Here is a 23290-nt window from a genome sequence, read left to right as displayed (position 1 = left end):
TAAAGGCTGGGAGATGAGTGGTTGGAAAGCTGCCAGGCAGAGAAGGACCTGGGAGTGATTGTGGACAGTCGGCTGAATATGAGCCAGCAGTGTGCTCAGGTGGCCAAGAAGGCCAACGGCATCCTGGCTTGTATCAGAAACAGCGTGACCAGCAGGGCTAGGGAGGCGATCGTCCCCCTGTACTCGGCTCTGGTGAGGCCGCACCTCAAGTACTGTGTTCAGTTTTGGGCCCCTCGCTACAAGAAGGACATGGAGGTGCTTGAGCAGGTCCAGAGAAAGGCGATGAAGCTGGTGAGGGGCCTGGAGAACAAGTCCTACGAGGAGCGGCTGAGGGAGCTGGGCTTGTTCAGCCTGGAGAAGAGGAGGCTCAGGGGCAACCTTATCGCTCTCTACAGATACCTTAAAGGAGGCTGTAGTGAGGTGGGGGTTGGCCTGTTCTCCCATGTGCCTGGTGACAGGATGAGGGGGAATGGGCTTAAGTTGCGCCAGGGGAGTTTTAGGTTAGATGTTAGGAAGAACTTCTTTACCGAAAGGGTTGTTAGACACTGGAACAGGCTGCCCAGGGAAGTGGTGGAGTCACCATCCCTGAAAGTCTTTAAAAGACATTTAGATGTAGAGCTTAGGGATATGGTTTAGTGGGGACTGTTAGGATGGAAGAGTGCTGACTAATAGTCAATTGCCTCACCATTCTATAAATAGTGGTCTTAAGCGATGAGCCTCTTGAGATCTCGAGGGATCACAGTGGGCTGTGACCCTTGATCTCACCCTGAGCTGGGGCACCTTTCCTGATGTGGGATGTCTCTTAGGGCTGACTCCTCAAGGATCAAGGCTCATCTGCGGACAAGTATAAATGAGGGAGAAAGGTGAATAATTCACCAAAAGGGGGGAAATCTAGTAAGTGCATGACTGAGTTTAGAGACCCCCCAATACCCTACAGTAAGTCTCTGGTGAACTGTGCCATTTTCAGAAATTTAACTAAGTCACTCTTTCTATTGTAACAGATACTGTTGAAATCATTGTGTTAATTTGGCTGATAATTAAATTCTGATTAAGTGCTGTTGAGATTCATACAAACTAATCTTGTGATTTACCACAAAATATCAAAACAGATCTTAAATTTCTGCTACGTTAAAGTTGTGTTAATTCTATTTGTGACAGCAGCCTCAGAAAGTTTGTGGATGACATCAAGCTGAGTGGTACAGTTAATGAACTGGAGGGAAAGGATATCATCCAGAGGGACCTTGACAGGTGTGAAGAGTGAGCCCCAAAAAACTCATGAAGTTCAACAAGGCCAAGTGCAAAGTCCTACACCTGGGTGGGGGCAATCTCAAGCATGGTTACAGGCTGGGTGATGAGTGGATAGAGAGCAGCCCTGAGGAGAAGGAACTGGGGGTAGTGGTAGATGTAAAAATGAACTTGAGCCAGCAACAGGCTGAGATAGTGGGGGTTATCCAGCCTAGAGAAGAGGAGGCTCTGAGGAGACCTTATAGCAACTTTACAGTACTTAAAGTGGGGGCTACATGAAAACTGGGGAGGGACTTTATCAGAGAGTGTAGTGATGGGACAATGGGTAATGATTTTAAACTAAGTGTAGATTTATATCAGATATAAGGAAGAAATTTTTTACTATGTGCATGGTGAGACTGGAACAGGTTGCCCAGTGAAGCTGTGGAAGTTTCATCCCTGAAAGTGTTCAAGGCCAGTCTGGATGGGGCTTTGGGCAACCTGGTCTGGTGGGAGGTGTCCCTGACTATGGAATAGAGGTTGGAACTAGACGATCTTTAAGGTCCCTTCCAATGCAGGCCATTCTATGATTCTGTGAAACTGATCTCAAACACTTCAATGGTGTTGTCTGCTGGTTCTCTAATCATCAGAATCAGATTTTAGCACAGGACTCAAGGAAAGGTAGGATACTAGACAGGGTGAAGAATCTGAATGTGTCTTTCACAGTAAGTGACTGTTTTAGTATACAATGTGCCTTTAAAGACGACCTGCCAAGACACAGGTAAAAGGAACATTATGAACTATAGTCATACTAAGATTTTATTTAAGTGGCAGCTTTCTAAAATGCAAGGTGCAAATAGCAAAAAGTCTGTTTCCACTGCTCTGTGAGTATAAACAGTAGCATCACGCATCTCTGTGATAACATTCCTCCATGCTGGAGAGGAAAGAGATGCGTCAACATAGAAATTATTCTGTCTTTCCTCGGGAACGAAGATAAATGTGATAACAGAGATCAGCAACCACGGATACAAAGGAAAACTAATGGGTTGGATGTGGATAGATGTTTTTATTTTCTTGAGTTATGAATGACCTTTAAGCAGGGTTATTAGTACTGTGGGAAACAATTTTTTTTTTTCAGCAGCAGTTCTGTTTACTTGGCATTTGTTGTAGGCTTTGAACTTCGTGCCAATTGTTATTTTATTATTACTTACTTTAAGCATAATTTTCCTCAGTGAACCTAAGAAACCCACCAATTTTTTATTTAAGAATTTAACTGAATAGTATCAGGATTTTTAGTATTCACTGTGATATCAGCTGAGGAAATTGTTTCCATTCAAGAAAGGACATTTAAACACATGCATGCTGAAGTTCATAGCACATGACTGAAGTGCTCTTTGGATCTGTACTTCTAATAAGAACAAAGGAATATAAGAAATGATACAGAAAGAGAGAGAAAATTTAAGGCAAATGAATGCATTTGCAGGTAGGCACCTTGAAATTCTATGTTGCAGTGGTAAATTCTCCCCCTCCACTCTCCCGCCCTCCAATATGATTTGTTCTTGTCCATGGTACTTGAATGTCTATAATAACTTGCAAGCTTCTGTACTATTTATGTAAATAAACTGTAATAAAATTTGTAGTTCCATGCTATTATGCTTGAATAATAGTAAAACTTAATTATTTAGTTTCTTTCCAGTATATTTTCATAAATTACATTTAAGGGAAGTAAAAAAAATATATCTTAAATTCAAGATAGACCTCTCAGAAGTCATTGTAAAAATATTCTGAATTTGTGTTAGTGAATAGAAATAGGTTCAGCTGTCAGTCACACTTAATAAATGGGGGTCCCCTCAAATCAGTTGAAGTTTATTTAGTTTAATACAGTATCAGTCTAAGTTTTATTTTTTCCTGCTTAGGCATAAAGAAAGAAACTGGATCTGAATGAATATTAGAGTGAAGCTGTTCCAAACAAAGAATACTTATCAAATTTTGAAGTACTCTAAACTGAATCTAAGAAAATACACTTTATATTGTGAGGGGGAAGGAAATTGGGACTGTGCTTCACAACAGAGCATCTATCCTGAGACAAAATGCTGCAGAATTTAATGAGCTCATCATGTGATTGTGAAAGGCCTTATGACAATAAGCTTATTTTTGAAATGTGGGAGATGCTGACTGAGTTGAAGTTAAGTTTAAGAATGATTAAGAAGGTGTTTCTGGTGTTATAGGAATATACATTTTGCTCTTTGCTTAGTTTATAGCTATAAAAAAGATTAAAAGATATATCATCCCAGTAAACTCAAAGAAGGAAGGAAAACAACTTCATTTAAGGAGAAGAATAATTATATAGACCTACGTGTTCCTCAAATAAATGATAACAAGAACATAACATAAATTATTTTAATGCAGAAGAAGAGGAGAATGTGAGAAATCAATTTAAGTAAACCAAGAGCTCTATATCAGGTTTAGATGTAAGAAGAAAACACCAGAAAACAGAAATCAGGTCAGATTACAAAGGATGAACATAAAGAATTAAAGAAAAAAATATGGAAACATAATATGAAAGCTCAAACTGAGAAGCAGCTAATACAAGACATCAATCGTGAATAAATGTTTATGTTAGCACCAAGATCAGAATCAAGGAGTTAGTTTGCTACTTAGTATTAAGAGAAAGATTACACTAGCAGCTCTGAAATGTCTCATACATTTTGGATCAGTCCTTCTAAGAAAAAAAAAAAAAGTAAAATAAAAGAGAATTCTATGAATTGTTGCAGTAAAGGATCATGTTCTCTCCCTGAAACAGGAGAAGATCAGGTGAGAGGTTGTACTGGATCTGCCTGGGATGGAGTTAACTTCCCCCACAGTGGTTCACATAGTGCTGTGCTCTGCACCTGTAGCTAGAACAGCCCTTGTATCACAAAAAAAAAGTTTTGTCTATTGCTGAGCAGTGCTGGCACTGTGTCCAGACTCTCTCCAAACCCTCACCTCTCCATCCCCCCGCCCCCACCTTTCCCAGAGCCAGTAGGCTGGGGGTGGGCAAGAGGTGGGGAGGGGACATCACCAGGGCAGCTGATCTAAAGCAACCAAGGGATATTGTTTCCCATGTGACAGCATGGGATGTCACACTCAGCAATAAAAGGTGGGAAAGGGGAAGGAGGGGGGGGTCCTCCCAAACAGCCACTATAGGTATTGAGGCCCTGCTTTCCAGGATGTGGCTAAACATTACTCACTGATGGGAAGTAGATAATAATACATGCCTGTGCTTGATTTGTCTTGTTTGTCTTTAATTAAATTGTCCTTGTTTCAACCCACAAGCTCTTCCCACATCACATTCCACCCACCCACCCACACTTCATTTGAGAAGGGGGAGTAAGAGGTAAATTGTGGTGGAAATTAGCTGTCCATTACAGAAAAAACACCATAGAAATTAAATGTTTTCAGATTGACTGGGACTAGAAAAATTAATTCTAAGGTACTTAAAGAACTAATTGCTTCAATTGGGAACAGCTATTAATTTGACACTGTAGAAAAGTGTGAGAGAGCAGAAGAAAAGAAAATGGAGTATGTAAAGTATATCTTTAAAAAGGGTCTTGGTGATACGGAGGAAATTAGACATCTTAGTTTGCATGCCAATTATTGGAAAAATTCTATCCCGCCCTCAAAATTCTTATAAATAAAGTAATTATAGGTACTTCAAAGGTGATGAGAATATTTTTAATAAACACATAGAAGGCTCTTAATAAATTAAAGTTTTCTTTCTGACAGGATAAGAACTAGTATATTTAGGAAAGAAACATCAGCTGTCAAGTATCTTTGCACTAGTAGGGATTTATTTTTTACTGTTTGAAATGTTACCTTCATAACTGAGGAAGGGAAATAGATGAAATTATCATGGCAAAACTGGTAGGAAAATCTTATTTTAGAGAGCAGTTATCAGTGACACATTACAGAAGAGAGTATTAAGTAGAGTTTCTTTTGCATTAAAGGGGACTTATGTCAAATGTTTGCCTGTAAGACCTGCTAAGGACTGTCTGAGTCAGTTTCACAAAGTTTAAAGTATTTAATAGGGTGACAGATATAACAGATTTGGAATTACTTTTGATAAATACACTTACTGCAGTAGTGCTAATATGTGATAATAGTTCTAGCAAAATGTTATCCTGGATATTCTTCACCAAAAGGTGAAGGCACAGAGCTTACCGAGAATGTGTCCCTGTCTTGGTGGAGGAGAAAGGATCACAATCCCCCAGCTCCACTCCACTACTGCCCCTATCATGTGTCCCTCCCCCTCCCCCCTCCCCCCCCTTTCTTTTTTTTCTTTATATCTTAACCTTATCTGTTCCCTGTTTGGGGTGGCATTATTTGGTTGAGAGTTGAGTATGTTTAGCATGTACTTCATTAAGCTCATTATCCTATTCAGGAGTATTAACTTTTATATTCATTTTACAAATAATCAAGCAAAAGTTTCACTCTGGGCACCATGGTCTTCAAGATTCTGCTGCCAAAACAGGGCTGTCCTCCCACTGCAAGTATCCCTCTTTCAACAGCCTCTCATACCAAAGCTGCAGATCCCCATCCACAAAATTTTTATAAAAGAGAAGAAGCAGGAGCAAGCTGCTCAACTCCTTCTTGCTCAAGGCCAATGTTTATCAGACACTAACAAATCTGACTCTTGTTTATCAGACACTAACAAATCTGACTCTTCTCCAGTTTCTCAGAGCTCCATCTTGGGAGTGATTCTGCTTAGTATTTTCTGTAGCCGCTTACAAATTCTGTAAATGACAGAGATTTTCTGTAGAAATTACAGGGAAAAAAAAAAAAAAAGGACAAATGCAACATTGTAGAATGTGAGCTAACTGTTTGATGAAGTTCAAAAAAGAGATATACATGTCTTCTGAAACGTATGAAAAAGAGTTTGGACTGTGTACATGCAAATTAATCCTTCAGTTTGGAGATTCAGGTTTTAAGCTTCTCACTTCAAGAAAGATATATAGACAAACTGAAGAACATCCAGAGAAGAAAAGCAAGAATGAGCGTAGTTACAGAAAATATGGACAATGAAGGTAGATAGGAAATTTCAAAGAGAAAGAAGAGGGCTGTTCTGTCACAGTCATTGTTTTTATTTTTATTTTTCAGTATTAGTGGAGGATAATAAAAGAAGTAGTGGTTTTGAAAATCAACAAGAAAGTTTTAGGGACGACTAGGTGACAAGCTTTCTAATGAAGTAGATAATGAAATGCTGTACTAGGAAAAAGTTGCAAAGTCAACACTTTCACTCTCACACTTTAAAGACATTCCAAATAAGCATTTCAGGATTAACAAAAAAGTTATGACGTTTCTATGGCAAAGGGATGGATAAGATCATACTTGTGGGTCCATTCCAACCTTGGTTTCATTCTTTTCCATATCCAGAAATAAGGAGATGAAGATTCACAGCAGCCTGTGTCAATCAAGTTTAGTAAGAAAAGAGGAGCAAAGGAACACTTCTCAAATATCATCTAGGTTGTGACTATATCTCAGTGCCAGATAACGCTGAATTAGATATTGTTCCATTGTTGGACTTTTGTTTGTGGAATTGCACAGATCAGATGAAGATGGATCAAAGTTATTTTGTATACTGTATTTCCTACTGTTCTTTCCATTGTAACACGTATCTATAAAAATAAAATACAATAAAAAAAAAGGAAGGGAAGGGAGAGGAAAAGAAAGAGGAGAGAAAAGAAAGGGAAGGGAAGGGAGAGAAAAAGGAAGGGAAGGGAGAGGGAGAGGGAGAGGGAGAGTGAAGAGAGAGGGAAGACTTTGTCATGTAGTTAATGCAGTTTTAAAATCTAATAAGCATGGAAGATTGTTCCTCGTCCAAACCTAAGATATATCAGTGCTACAGCTGAGGTCTCTGATCTTTCAGCCAAAATGTAAATTATTAATCACCATCTCACACAATAAACAATCGAGTTCTGGTCTTCATTTGTCTTTTCTGACCTCTGCTTGAACTGAAATAATGGAGAACAATTTTATGCTCATAAAGCCTTGTTAAACTTGTTCACTTGATAGGTATTACCAACATTGGGTCTGCATCAGCACTATTCCTCTGATTTCATTAAGACTACCTATTTAAAGCAGAGTGAATGTATAAAAATCATGCCATGTGGTGCTTCAGATAGTTTATCTGTTGCACAGGCAAATGAAAATTTTTCTGAGCCATTAAAAAATACTATTGAATAAATTTTAGTAAATCAAAAAGTGATTAAGCATATTTGCATATTTGTTTACCATTTGAAAGTTAGCAAATACTTGTAATGATGTTTTCCAGATGAAGATTTAGCAATATTGGAATGTTCTGTTCACTTATTTATACTGAGGCTTGACTTTGTACACTAGCTCTTTGGGTTTTAAATCTGGAACATCGTTCAGGCCCTGAAAATTTTCCTCTGTAATGTTCAGTAAACTTTATCACAATTTGAAGTTTCTGTGTATAAATCCTGTATTTATTTAATTCATATGTAAACTATATTCAAATATATAATTATCAGGATAGTCATATGGAAATTTTCAAAAGGATATCTAGTAATAAATTTCCAAATAGTTAAAGAGGATTTGATTGTTAAGCACACATCCTTAAATAACATTGTAATCTCCTTATTTTTAATACTTACATTTCAGATATAGAAAATAGGAAAAGGAAACTGTATATTTATTTGTTTACTTTGAAAGCAGTATAGCATTATTTTTCATGACACTGGTTACAGTCAGAAAAAGTGAAAACCCAATGAACACTGAACACTTCAAAATGAAGGGTCAAGAACAAACAAAAACCAACCAAACAAAAAGCAACAGAACAATTTGGAAGCAAAACAAAAGCTACATGGATTTGGAAACCTTTGACAAACCCTTAAAATAATGGGAAGATGTGAATAAGGTGACAGATAAAAAATTGTTTCCTTTTTTTTTTTTTTCTTTCTTTCTGCATTTTTTAAATTAATTGAATTCTTGACGATAGGAAAACTAAAATTAAAACTATAATTTACCATTCTTCATGGGGCAGGAGAAACTTTACTGTAATCATTTTATGACAAAAGAGCTGCCCTATGGCTCACTATCTGTTTACTTATCTTCAACTGCCAGAAGTTTTTCTTCTCATTAATTATCAATGTACTGAGAATATTGGCTATGATCACGTTGTGGTTTAACCCGACCAGCAGTTAAACACCACACAGCCGTTTGCTCACCCTCCCCCTTCTCTCTCTGGGATGGGGGAGAGAAATGGGAAAGTGAAGCCTGTGAGCTGAGATAAAGACAGTTTATTAAGACAGAAAAATAATAATAACAACATTGACAATACTACTACTAATAATAATAATGTGTATGAAACAAGTGATGCACAATGCAGTTGCGCTGACCAATGCTCAGCCTACCCCCAAGCAGTCCGGCCCCCTCCCCCGGCTAGCCACCCCTATATATTGTTTAGCATGACGTCAAATGGTATGGAATACCCCTTTGGCTAGTTTGGGTCAGCTGTTCTGGGTCTGTCCCCTCCCAGCTCTTGCTGCACCCCCAGCCTGCCCGTTGGCAGGACAGAGCGAGAAGCTGAAACGTCCTTGGCTTGGTGTAAGCACTGCTCTGCAACAATTAAAACATCAGCATGTTATCAGCACTCTTCTCATCCTAAGCCAAAACATAGCACCCTACCAGCTACTAGGAAGAAAATTAACTCTGTCCTAACTGAAACCAGGACAGATCAACAAAGCCTGTTAAATGCAACTAAATGTATTGAATAGAAATGACATCCTACCCTTTTACTGGGTAAAGTTGTGTTTGACTTTAACTAGTGTCAGTAGTGGATTGGCATGTTTTGCAAACACACCTTATTTACTAACTTTTGGTTTTATGGAATACCCCACAGACTGACCACTGAACAACTTCAAAATAAATTAAATCCCCAACTTATCTACAATTCTTGAAAATCTTCAATATTTCAGAAAGCAGAAGGCCATGCATGTGAAACCACCCTTCCCCATGTAATCACCCCTCCTCCCTGTGTTCCCCCCCCAATTCCCCAAAGACAAAAACAAAAACAGTCTCTAAAAGTACTTCTGTCCCTGAATTAATTTGGCACAGAGTAGGTATAATTTGGTATTTTTAGTGGGATAAACTACAGGCATTTCTTGGAAGGCTTCTGTATGTCAGCTGAGAGTATTTCTTTGCACACATACTGTCATTGCAGTAGATAATGCTACTGATAGCACCAAATAATCATGACATGATTCCCTGATGTCGTGGTGCTTGCACTGCCACACTGTACCAGGACTGTTGATGAGATTCAAATGCATGTTTTGTGCAGACATCACTGTGCAACACTGAGGATGTTGCACATAACTATTATATAAAGGAAAGAAGAAAACAAGTCTCGATTTTTTTAAAATTAATCTGCAAAAGAATGTATTGTGAGCAGTAGTTATTTCACACTTATTATTGAATGTCTAGAGACTGAACTGTAGGAGATTTTTAGAGGCAAAGAACAATAATATTTTTAACATTCAGTCAAATGCTCTTTCTATCTTTGAAATGACACTTCATATCAGACCTGAATATGGCTCTTTTTATATCCCTATGAAAGAAAGTTGGAGGTAGCACATTATAAAAACATTTTTTTCCCCCTTTCATCCTGCTTTCTTGACAACTCCAATTCCCCCCTCCCCAACCCCTCCCCCCCAGGGAACAATTGAACAAGAAATGGAATTAAGTTGTTTCCTACTGTATACTCAAGAGTTGATCTCAACAATAACCACATATCCTGATATACTAGATCACTGGGGATGTTAAAAAATCTGAAGGAAATATACTACACATATTATGTACTTACTGCATATCTTATTAATACACTGTATTGCTTTCAGTATGGTAAGTGCTGGTGGGTCTAACATTTACCCGTATTCCATCTGTTGTTTTGTTTTCATGACAGCACTATTGGAAAAACAGTCCTTGCATGAATGTTTCTCAAAGGTTTTTTATTTATTTATTTTTATTTACAGACACCACTATATATGACACTATATACAGACTATATATCACTATATACAGACACACCTATATGTCTCTAACCTAACCAGCAATATTTATATCTTTGTGCACATTTTTTTTTAAACAGTTGATAAGTGAATGTGATTACGTCAATATGATACCCTTTTCTTCTACTTAAGGCTTGTAACATGCTCCAGAAATCCTTTTTTTTCATTGCATTGTATATCACATGAAAAGGCGTGAAGAAGTGAGTCTGTAAATATTGATGAATATTCTGAAGCTAGCAGCTTCAAAAATTAAATGCATCACAAATAATCATGACATTATAAAGCATCCTTTTAATGATTTGAACACTTTTATTTCCATGATCCAATGTTTCAGTGGAAAATGCAAATTCCAAAAAAAATCCCAAAATTTCCGTATTGAAATAGCACAACTATTACTGCCTGTTTTAGGAAGCACTTGTTTATACATTCTTATGGGTGTGGTATACTACTGAAACTGGTCCATCACCTGCTGAGACATCTCTCTGTGAATATAATTTTAGTTTTTATACTAGTTACATTAGCTTTATAGAAATAGTTCTTCCATCCTGTAAGCATATATTTGAGATTTCTGGAATATTCTTTATGCTGTGATGAATGCTAGACACTTCAAAGCAAGAGAAAGAAGCTAGAAACCAAGATGAATGCTTTACAGAAATCAGCCATTTGCCTGATAGAGGAATCCTCCTGTTTCTTGTAAGTTATGCAAGATTAAGCTGCTTTTCTAACCTGGGAAATACAGAGTCTTGAGCTTTAATCTTTTAATCATCTGTTTAGTGGTTATTCTTAGGAATTTTTCTTTTCTTACTAGTTCAAAAAAAGAACACCAAAGACCAGATAAAACCTCTGCTCTCTGTAATGTAAGCAGGAATTTTTGATTCTGAAAAATCAACATTTACTAATGAAGAGGCTGTGGTAAAATTATTGTTAACCAGACTGTGCATACTACTTCAACAAAGCTTCTGTCACTTGCTGCTACTTGTAAATTATTTTTTGGTTTTGGATGCTGAAGAGAACTACATCTGTGCTAGGAGTACTATGAACATTATAGTGCATTTGAAAAGTCGTGGAAGAAACAACCTTTTAATTCAAAAAAGACGCTAGAAAGCGAATCCAGGCATTTTTTATTGTTGTTGCTGTTTATGAAGATTTCCTTCATTCCATGGCTTCAAGTATTATCTTGAAATTATAGGACATATTTTAAAGGGTATTTCAGACTTGCAGAAGGTAGAAAAAAATGTTGGATGAAGCTATATGAGATAAACATACACTGCCCAAAGAGTGCGTACGTAAGTACAACCGTGAAGAAACATTTCTTCAAAAAAGACCTACTAATATGATTCTGAAAACAATCTCTGGGATGCAGTAGAAGATTTCACTATTTGCTATTCACTATTTGTTCCTTATTTGCTGTCACATTGAAGAACTATACTTGGAATGGTGGGGAGTCCACCTCTCGAGTTGGCAAAAGATTAATATTCTCTAAAATAAAAGCTGCTTTACATTTTATGGAGACAACATGCTACAGATAATATACAAGTTCTGTGAAATTGTCTGGAACTAAAAATAAATGTTTTGAAAATGTGAACAGCATGCAGAAGTAGTTTAATTAGACATTTCAGGCACAGGCACAGGCTGACTGTAAAACAACAACAACAACATCTGACCCCATTCCATCTTTTAAGTAAGAACTTTCCAAAACTTCTGATTCATTGCAGTTGTTATGGTGAAAGACATTGACGTAATGCGTTAATATCTTAATTCTTGTGGTAAAGGCTTGTCCTGGGTTGTGAAAAAGTTATTCAACTTGCTAATGCACAAACTTTCAGACAGACTTATATTGTAATGTCTTTACACTGAAATGCACTAAGTAGAACCTGAAAACAATGGCATTTGAAAACTGAGGTCAGTTGTCAGGGTTTTAAATGAAAATAAGAAATATAACTCAATTGTTTTCAGCAGTTTTTCAGCTGATTTTATGCTGTCTGAAAATACAGTACCAGTTTCTTGTGTAGTAGGTACTAAGGCCTTCCATAGGTTTTTTCTTTCATTGCTAAAAAGCCAGAAAGTCATGTACATCATTCAAAGTTTCTAAAATCAGCTCCTAATTGTTTTCAGCAATTGGAATTACTTTCTTGATACGCTTTCATTAAGTACAGGTTGACTAGCTTAGTCTTTAATGTATCTGAGAGTGGCTTATGGCATTTTGATTGCTCAAAAACCTGAAAAATATGATTTTTAAAAATCTTGAAGTAGTAATCAGTGTTTTTGAAATAACTGGAAGAGAACATCATTTGTTTGATCAAGACTTAACTGGTTTCAGAAATTCCTAATTTCTTTCAATAGTCCTCCTTTCTTCTTAAGATATTTCCAAACTAAGCATTAATGAAAATTCTTTTACTTTTTTTTCATCAAATGTAAAATACTGTCCTATTATCAGCTGATCATTGCTTCACTGTGCAGATGACTAAAATCTAAATTTGATAACATTAATTAAATAGTAACAAATTCCACATTTTTTTTTCTCATCAAGGGATGTTTGAAATGATTAAGGGCATGCTGAGGTACACTTAATGGGCACTTAATAAAGCTTTTAATTGTATTTTTTTTTTACTGTATTTTTATTAAATATAATATTTTTACACTGTATATCTTTTATTTTTCTTTTATTTTAGTATTTTCTATACTATGTATTATAAATACAGTTTACATTGTCCATGTATATTACATATACATAACATATATATCATATATATAATATGTATATATAGCATTTTTACATCTCTCTCTATATAAGTACAGTCTTTTTCAGTCTCCTTAAGTAAATGCAACAACTGCTGATACAAGAGTTTCATTCTTATGTGCTCATCTATTTTGTCAGTGAATACAGTGGCCTATTCTGAACAGTGTGAAGAAGCTGTACAGCCAGGATTTTATCCCGTGATACTGACAGTGACAACCTAACAGCTAGGGATGGCTGGCCCTCCCTAGGGGATGTTAACATCATCCCTAGTGATGTTAAGTTGTCCATTGAAGCTGGGAACGTGACCTGTCTCTTTAGAGAGTCATAATTAGACCTCATTGAAAAACAGCATTTTTAACATTTTTTTCTGGCAAAGGGATGAAACAGTTTGCTGAAGGGTCTAAAAAGCTCCTTTCAGACTGGATGTTAGGAAAAGGTTCTTCACTGAGAAGTTGGTCAGGCACTAGAACAGGCTGTCCAGGGCAATGGTGACAGCACTGAGCCTGACAGAGTTCAAGAAGCATTTGGACGATGCTTTCAAACACGGCTTGATGTTTTTGGGTGGTCCTGTGTGGAGCCAAAAGCTGGAATTGATGATCCTTGTGGGTCCCATCCAACTCACAATAGGTAAAAAGTGTCAGGGTTTTCTAGTGCAAATGCCATGGGAAAGTGTTGCTTTATCAAGTGTTGCTTTATCATTAACATGACTGTAGAAACTTCCTGTCCTCTTATTTCAATCACTCAGTTTCTGAGTCAGGATCTACTGTACAGCTGGTCTCAGTGTGACTCAGGTGATTCCACAAGTTGTTGAGCTATCTCTAATGTATCTTACGTATTATAGGAGGGGAGAGGGAAGATGCTTCTAAATGGACATTGAAAGGTAAAGAAGGATGTTTAGGGAGGTTGATGGAATGTATATGACCTGCATATGTTTTGAAAAGCTGCTCATCTTGTGTTTTATAACCATAGCTTCTGTAAATAAAGATGTAGGGATAATACTGATCATGTAAGAGCTTCTAATATGAACTAGTTTTTAAGTCTTTTTGGAAGTTTCAATGTCTGATCAATTGTCATTTGATCTGCTTCGTGTAAGTTGCTTGCATTTATTTTTTCCCTTAGTGTGAAGATGCATTGTAAATTATAGGTTATGTTAAATAGCTGATAAAAGAATGACATATTGAGACCCATTAGGTGGAAATATTAATCTAAAATATATGAAAACTGAGAGAATAAATTGCATGTTCTGTCTTTTTCTCATATAAAAATTAAGTATACAAAACAAAGATGAAAACCAGTCCTTCAGAAATTATAAATATAGGTATTAAAGTGATGGAAATATTGACTTTTTGTATGCTCTGTGTAAAAGAAAAAAATGAATGTTAACATGGTGACTGTGAGGAGCAAGGCATCAGCAAAATCACAGGGAAGAAATTTTTGAATATAAATAAGATCAACAATTTGCGTGTTTAGATTGTTTCAGTGAATTATGAATCTTTTATTTTAGTATGAATTAATAGTATCTTTTAAAAATTGCAAGAGAAAATGACTAACTCCACAAAGAATTTAAAAAATAAAGAAAATTCAAATGTATATAAAAAATATATTACAATGTTTAATTAAACATTATAAAGTTACAAAAGGCTTTTACTATATAAAATGCCCCATAGATATCTGCTGTCACATCTCATAACTTATGTTTCAAATAGGAAATAAAGCCCTTGAAATTCTATATACAAATTTTTAAAATGCAAAGAAACAAAAGCAGCGTAAGATAATATATCTTCAATGCTTTTAGAAATGTGCTGATGTTGTTTGCAGCCAGTTGAATGCGCAATGAATGCACATGGGATCTAAGCTGTTATTTCTAGCTGTTTGTTGATGCAAACACTGGTTTAAAACACTAGCTCAGATTTTATACTAATGCTGCTATGGAACTGGAGGCATAAACTATAAACTAAAACTACATGCAGCTCCTTTCAATTCGTTCTAGCCTATATCTTAAAATATTTGCAGAAATATTTCCAACACTCCCTCAGCCTTCCCCCCTTCTTTTGGATAGAGTTAAGTTGCTTGTTTTTCCTTAAGTCAGGTGCATACAATGTTTTGTAATTCTCAAATAGGAAAAAGGGGAAGCAAAGCTGCTTGAACATTTTCTGATACAATCTTTTCTCATTTAAAAATGAACAAAAAATGTTTGCATTAAAGTTATTGCTTAAATTGGTAGGGACCTGACAAGGAAGCTTAAACACTTCCCTCTTCCCCACCAGTTTTCTGCTTGACAGTCTATCCCAAGTCATGCTATAGATATCCAGACTTTGGACCTTCAGGTATGTGGCTTTTGAGAAGCCCTGTTATAAAAAGTGTGACAGGGTATGGTATGATTCCATTTGGATTCTGTAGATAACATTTTGAGTGGAAAAAGACATTACCAGGGGTGAGCATAGTCTAGTTTGATTGCATAGCATTTCACAGAATCACAGAACCAGAATGGTTGAGTTTGGAAACGACATCTGAAGGTCACCTTCTGCAACCCCCCTGATATGGGGCGCATTTGGAAGAGTGTTGCCAGCAGGTCAAGAGAGGTGATACTCCCCCTCTACTCAGCCCTGGTGAAGTCACAGCTGGGCTCCATGTCCAGTTCTGGGCTCCCCAGCACAAGAGGGGCATAGAACTACTGGAATGAGTCTGGAGGAGGGCTACAAAGCTGATTAGAGGACTGGACCACCTGTCATATGAGGACAAGATGAGAGAACTGGGCCTGTTTAGCCTGGAAAAGAGAAGACTGAGAGAAGACTTCATTAATGTATATAAATATCTGAGGGGAAGGTGTCAAGAGGATGGAGACAGTATCTTTTCAGTTGTGCCCGGTGAGAAGGTGAGATGCAATGGGCACAAACTGAAGCACAGGAATTTCAGTACAAGTATGAGAACATTCTTTACTGTGAGGGTGACAGAGCACTGGAACAGGCTGCCCAGAGAGGTTGTGGAATCTTCATCTCTGGAGATATTCAAAGCCTACCTGGAGGCCATCCTGCACAGCATGCTCTAGGTCATCCTGCTTGGCAGAGGGATTGGACTAGATGATCTTCAGAGGTTCCTTCCAACCTCAGCCGTTCTGTGATTCTGTGATTCTGATCAAGCAGAGCCATCTACAGCTGCTTGCACAGGACCATGTCCAGGTGGCTTTTGAAAATCTTCAAGGATGGAGACTTCAGAGCTTCTCTGGGCAACCTGTGCAAGTGCTCAGTTATCTATGCAGCAAAGAAGTGATATGTCTGATGTTCAGACAAAAGCTCCTGTGTGTCAGTTTCTACCCATGGCCTCTTGTTCTATCACCAAGCACTACTGAAAAGAGCCTGGCTCCATCTTTGCATCCTCTCCCATCAGGTATTTATATACATTCATAAGATTCCCCCGAGTCTTCTCTTCTGTAATCTGAACAGTCACAACTCTCTCAGCCTTTGCTCATAGGAAAGACGGTTTAATCCCTTAATCATCTTTGTGGCCCTTTGCAGGACTCTCTCCAGTATCTCCATGTCTCTTTTGTACTGGTGACCCCAGAACTAGACACAGTAATTTCTGTTAATACAGAATTTCTGCTAACATAGAAAGTGCTTAATGTTTCTTTACAGTGTTGTTTTTGAATTGTATTTCTGACAAGGCTATATTAAAACAAAAAATAACAAACAAACAAAAACAACCACCACCACCAAAAACTAAAATGACGTATTGCAGCCTGAAGTTTTTCTTTCTCCAGACTGGCTGCTTGTCATTGAAATCTGCCTTATGTTCACAATCAATTTATCCTTTCTTAATATGTTGTCATACATTCATATTGGGATCATCTCCCAACCCCATACTGAGTTTTTGAAACTAAATTATCTTTGTCTAAGCTTTGTGCTAACCTGCCTAGAAGGAAAACAGTGCTTTTTTTTTTTTTTTAAGCAATAAAACACATTTCATATTAATATTTGGAGAAGTCTTTTATTTCCCAGTTCTAGTAGCAATAAATCAGTTACTGACAAGGTATCCCTAAATGAGTGCTTTAGCTGTAGCAACAGTGTAAATGCACTAGAGGGATATGCATTTTGAACATTTGTACATGAGATATTGTAACAGAGATTAACAATGGATAACTTTATTTTTCTTTATTTTTTTTCTTCTAACTTTTAGCTGTTTGTAATAAGTGACACTTTAGACAAAGTGGTTCTCAAAGGTCTAAAATACATGTAAATGTGAATTAGTATGCTCATTGAGTGCAGAGTGCCACAGAATCACAGAATCACAGAATTTCTAGGTTGGAAAAGACCTCAAGATCATCGAGTCCAACCTCTGACCTAACGCTAACAGTCCCCACTAAACCATATCCCTAAGCTCTACATCTAAATGTCTTTTAAAGACTTCCAGGGATGGTGACTCCACCACTTCCCTGGGCAGCCTGTTCCAATGAGCCATTACTCACTTCAGGAGAGATAGGGCTCTCACAAGTAAACAGATTACAATGGTGAAGCTGAACTGCTCTTTTTCATAACGTTTCCCCCCAAAAAATGTAATGATGGAAGACCAAAATGTTGTAAACTCAAACTGTGCTACTTGAAAAATCTTGCAGAAACATTCACTTATTGACAAGAAATTTTCATCACTCATCTGAGACCATGGGCCATTTCTGTAAGGATGACACACCACTAAGAACAGTTCAAGTGCTGACAGTAAAGCTATAGGTTTGATACTATCTGGAGATTTCCATATCCCCATGAAAAACTCTTAAGTGGGTGATCAGAATTCATTTAGGACTACTTTGTGTAACAAGAGTGTTAAAGAGCCTAAAAAGAAGTAAAAGTTTTATCCTCTTCAATCAGATATTAAAATACAGTCCTGAATAAATGAAGCCAGTGCATAACTGTCATAAAAAAAAAAAAAAAGGAAATGAGATGTATTACATGCATTATCAGTCAATGATTTCAAGAATTTCTACAGCTGTGAAAAGAGTGTCCCTATGTGTGAAGCTTATTGAGCAACTATAAGTTACTTGTAATATTTTTTCCCCAGTTTTGTTCTTGTGTTAGTGAGGGAAGTAGGTTATTCTCCAACTTCATGACCTTTATCACATTCACTAATTTCCACAAGATCCTTCCATAGTCAAAGGGGAAAAAAAGAGAGAGAGACTTTTGTCAGGAGGCTTTATCTCCAAATACCCTCTCTAGGGCTGCTGAGTTCTTTGTTCACAAATATATAGGATTAAAAAAAAAAAAAAAAAAAAAAAAAAAAAAAAAAAAAAAAAAGGCTCTTATTTATTTTCCTGGTAAAGATGTCAAGATGTCATTATGTTTGAACAACATGTGGGGAAGATTCATTAGATATTAAAATCTCCAAAGGATACTCTAACTATCAATAATATATTTACTTTCTGGGTAATGTAGAATTTTTGCTGATTTCAGTGAGAAAAGTTTTTCTGTACATCCTGCTTCAGTGATGAATTCACCTACCCTCCAAAAAATAAATCAAGCAATTGTACTACCTATGCAATTAAGAAGTTTTATGAAAGATGGAAAGGCCTGACTCTTTAAGATGAAATAAAATGTCACTGAGCTTCAGAAATCTACTTTTTGGCCTTAGTAGAGTAAAGTCTCTACTAGTCTTTAAAGTAGAGTAAAGACTTAGTAAGTCAAAATGTCAGGTTCACAAATCAGTAATTTTTCTACATTCATATTTGGATTGTTAGGTATCACAATGGAGTAGAAAAATGACAATGTCATTCATAGTAATCACCACCATTTGGTGGTGATTCATAGTAATTACCACCACATTCATAGTAATCACCACCACGACTACTGTAATAATAACATGAAATAGAGTGTAGAGAGTCTCAATAGTAGAGTTGAGATTTATGAGAATATCATATATGTGATTTCATTAGATATCACAAACACTACAGACAACCTTTCTAATTCTGAATTTATTCTGTCATCTGCCAATGGTGCTAAAATATACTAGTGCAAGTTATGAAGAGCAAAACAAGTCAATGATACACACTGTGTGGAATTTTTTAATGGGATCATTACTCTACTGTACCATTGATTTTTCAGCAGAAGTTCACATAGAAACTGACCTAAAACTGGTAACACAATCTGGCTTTGATATTTAAATTACAGGTGAGCAGGTCTGAGAACTTTAGAAAAGACTATACAACATAATTGTCACCTGAAACACTACAGAATAAATGAAGGGAATGAAAATAAGAATATGGGTGTTCAATAAAGAAAAAAATAGCAGTTTACTACTTTAGAAGTGAATAGAATCCATAATATTTTAAAGAATTATACAAAAATTCTAAATTTGGCATTAAAATGAACAAAAAATGTACCATAATATTTTCAGACTTTGATGGATAAAGATCCTGAGAAATGTCATTTGTTCAATGCCATACATTTCTCACAAAATTAGTAATACTAAAAAAGGGTTCTTATGGTGGAAGGTAAAAGGGATTTTTTAAAAACATGTACCCCGAATGGAATTTGAATTTCTGTGTTGGTAGGAAGACCCAAATTGAATATCATGCATGTGTTTAACAGAATTTGAGAACTGATGCCACTGAGGAACAATTCTAATTATCTTAATTTTAGCCTACTTTGTCCAACTAAAATAAACTACATCTGGATGAAGAAAGTTCCCTAGAAGGCATTGAGGATAACTTCTTGGTCCAGGTACTAGACAAATGAACCAGAGGAGAAGCATTACTTGACCTGTTGCTCACCAGCGTGGAAGATCTCCTTAAAGAAGTTAAGATTGGAGGCAGTCTGGACTGCAGTGACCATGCCTCGTTTGAGTTTATGATCTTGAGGAATATGGGCCTGGCAAAGAACAAAGTCAAGACCGTGAATTTCCAAAGAGCAAACTTCAAACTATTTAAAGACCTGGTAGCTGAGATCCCCTTGGGGACAAAGGAGCTGAGCAGAGCTGGAGACTCTTTAAGGATGTTTTCCTTAGAGCACAAGAACTGTCCATCCCCCTGAGTAAAAAAAATGGGCAGGAAGGGCAGACAACCGGGAAGGCTGAACAAGGACCTGCTGGTCAAACTGAGGCAGAAGGAAATGCACAGGCAGTGAAAGCAGGGACACGTGGCCTGAGAAGAGTACAGGTATGCAGTCTGGATGTGCAGGGATGGGATAAGGAAAGCCAAGGCACAGATGGAACTGAGCTTGGCAAGGGATGCAAAGAATAACAGGAAGGGATTCTGTAGATACATTGCTCAGAAAAGAAAGGCCAAGGAGAGTGTACCCCCTCTGATGGATGAGAGGGGAGAACTGGTAACAACAGACATGGAGTAGGCTGAGGTACTCAACAACTTTATCTCAGTCTTCACTGATAGTCAGGCTTCCCACATCTTTTCTTTTCCTGAAACTGTGGATGAGGGTGGGGATACCAAAGTCCCACCCACTGTAAGTGCAGGTTTGAGATCACCTGATTAATCTAAACACATACAAGTCTATGGGGCCTGATGACATACATCCCAGGGTCTTCAAGGAATTGGCTGATGTAGTTGCCAAGCCTCTCCATCACATTTGAAAAGTCATGGCAGTCAAGTGAAGTCCCTGGTGACCAGAAAAAGGGAAACATCACTCCCATTTTAAAAAGGGTAGAAAGGAGAGCCTGGGGAACTACAGAACGGTGAGCCTCCCCTCTGTGCTTGGAAAGATCATGGAAAAATTCATTCTGGAATCGATGTCAAGGCACGTGCAAGACAAAAAGGTGATCTTAGACAACCAGAATGGCCTGACCAATCTGGTGGCTCTCTGCGATGGAGAGACTGCATCAGTTGACAAAGGAAGACCGACCGATGTAATCTACCTGGACTTCTGCAAGGCCTTTGACACAGTCCCACATGACATCCTGGTCTCCAAAATGGCAAGATATGAATTTGAATTGTGGATTGTTCAGTGGATAAGGAATTGGCTTGAAGGTTGCACTTAGAGAGTGGTGATCAATGGATCTATGTCCAAGTGGAGGCTGGTGACAATTGATGTACCTCTGGGGTCTGTCCTCAGACGGGTACTGTTAAATATCTTCCTCAGTAATGTAGACAGTGGGATCGACTGAACCCTCAGCAAATTTGCAGATGACACCAAGCTGAGTGGTGCAGTTGATACGATAGAAGGAAGGTATTCCATCTGAAGGGACCTGGACAGGCTTGAAAAGTGGGTCCACCTGAACATAATGAGGTTCAAGAAGTACAAGTGCAGGGTGCTTGCACCTTGGCCATGGCAATCCTAGACATGAGCACAGACTGGGAGAGGAGTTCATTGAGAGCAGCCCTGCAGAGAAGCACTTGGAGGTTCTGATAGCTGAAAAGCTTGGCAGGAGTTGGTAGTGTGCGCTTGCAGCCCAGAAGGCCAACTGCATGCTGGGCTGCATCAAAAGAGAGGCATGGACAGCATGGCAAGGGAGGTGATAGTCCCACTCTGCTCTGCCCTTGTGAGGCCCCACTTGGAGTACTGCGTCCAGTTCTGGAGCCCCCAGCACAAGAATGATGTGGAGCTGTTAGAGCAGGTCCAGAGGACTGCCACAAAGCACCTCTCCTACAAAGACAGGCTGAGAGAGCTGGGGCTGTTCAGCCTACAGAAGAGAAGGCTCCTGGAGGGTGACCTCATCACAACCTTTCAATACTTAAAAGGGTCTTACAAAAAGGATGAAAAAGGACTCTTTACCCAGGTAGATAATGACAGGACAAGGGGGAATGGTTTTAAACTAAATAGAGGGAAGATTTAGATTAGTAGTTAGGAGTAAATTTTTCACTCAAGAGGTAGTGAGGCACTGGAACAGATTGCCCAAGGAAGTTGTGAATCCCCCACCCCAGAAGGTGTTCAAGAACAGGTTAGATGAGGCCCTGAGAAACCTGATCTAGTGGGATATTCTGTAAAAGTTAGAAGCCTGAATTTCTTATTCAGCCAACAGGTGAATAATTCACTGTACCAGAGATAAGTTCCCTTAATATTAATTTGAAAATGTAGTAAAAAACAGCTCTATAAAATTGAAAAAATGCTATAAGGTCAAAATGGTATGTCTTTATTATGAAATAACTAAAAGGTTATAAAAATGCCAGGTCCTGACAAGAGAGGAAACATATGCAGGTAAAAGGAATTAAGGAGATGTACTTAGCTAAAAGATCAGCAGTTCATGAAAGCTGACTGACAAAGTGAGAAAGTACCTGAAATGCAACAGGGACTCCTGAAAGTAGAACACATTTAAGAATGTTACTTAATATACATTTTAACCATTTCAGTAGACTTCTCTGCATGATTCATTCTAATTTTTGTTCTAGAATATGCATTATAAGTACATATATTTATGTGTGTATGCTGTTCACCTTCTACATTGCAATACAATTGCTTCCGTACTGATTGTTATATACTGGAGAACATACTTAGTTTTCAGCATTTTTAAAGCTGAAGAAAGAAATCTAAAAGAAAAGAAATGATAAAAGGTATAAAAGGTCCTTTTGCTTGTAAAACTCAAATGGTCAGCTAATATTTACTGTGGTTTTCCTACTTGCATGTTGGTTCTTAATGGAGTCAAAAAGTCTTGTGACCCAGATACAGACTTTAAAGAAAAGCATTGCTGTCTCCAGAACTCCAAGAGGCATTGCTGCTTTCCCCTGTTAGAGAGAAAAGGTTCAAAGAGTTTCAAGGTATGACTGTGACCTAGAGACCACATGAAGCATTTGCAATTTCTTTTCTTTGATCCAGACAATGGGTTACTCCAGGGAAAGCTCTGTTTAGGTTAGCTAGTGGATTAAAGCTATGCACTGCAAGGAACTTCTAGAATGTCAATTCATCCATCTATCTATCTATCTATCTATCTATCTATCTATCTATTTATATTTGGAAGGGAACCCACACAACTTCAACATTTGGAAATATAACAAATATTTGTTTGCTTTATACCACAAAATCTTTGAAAAAGACTTAGCCCTGAGTCTAGAAATACAACTAAAACCTATGCTTTTATATTTTCCTTATTTGTGCACCATATTGATAATACAACTTAATGAGTAGGTGTGCTGCTTTGGGTGGCTTTGTTATTGGCAGCATGGGTTATTATCTTTCATTATACTGCAATAATGTGTTATTTTTCAGAATGTATTAGTTTACTTAGGAATTATTCAGATCACACATCTGAGTTTCAGTTACAGATTCATTTACATGCTGTGAAAGTAGATAGCAGATGACATAGCAAACTATTACAAATTTCAAATTAAATGGTG

Source organism: Anas platyrhynchos, chromosome 1 (genome assembly GCF_047663525.1).
Source record: "Anas platyrhynchos isolate ZD024472 breed Pekin duck chromosome 1, IASCAAS_PekinDuck_T2T, whole genome shotgun sequence".
In the NCBI taxonomy this organism is placed as follows: Eukaryota; Metazoa; Chordata; class Aves; order Anseriformes; family Anatidae; genus Anas; species Anas platyrhynchos.
Note: the sequence above shows the minus strand (reverse complement) of the source record.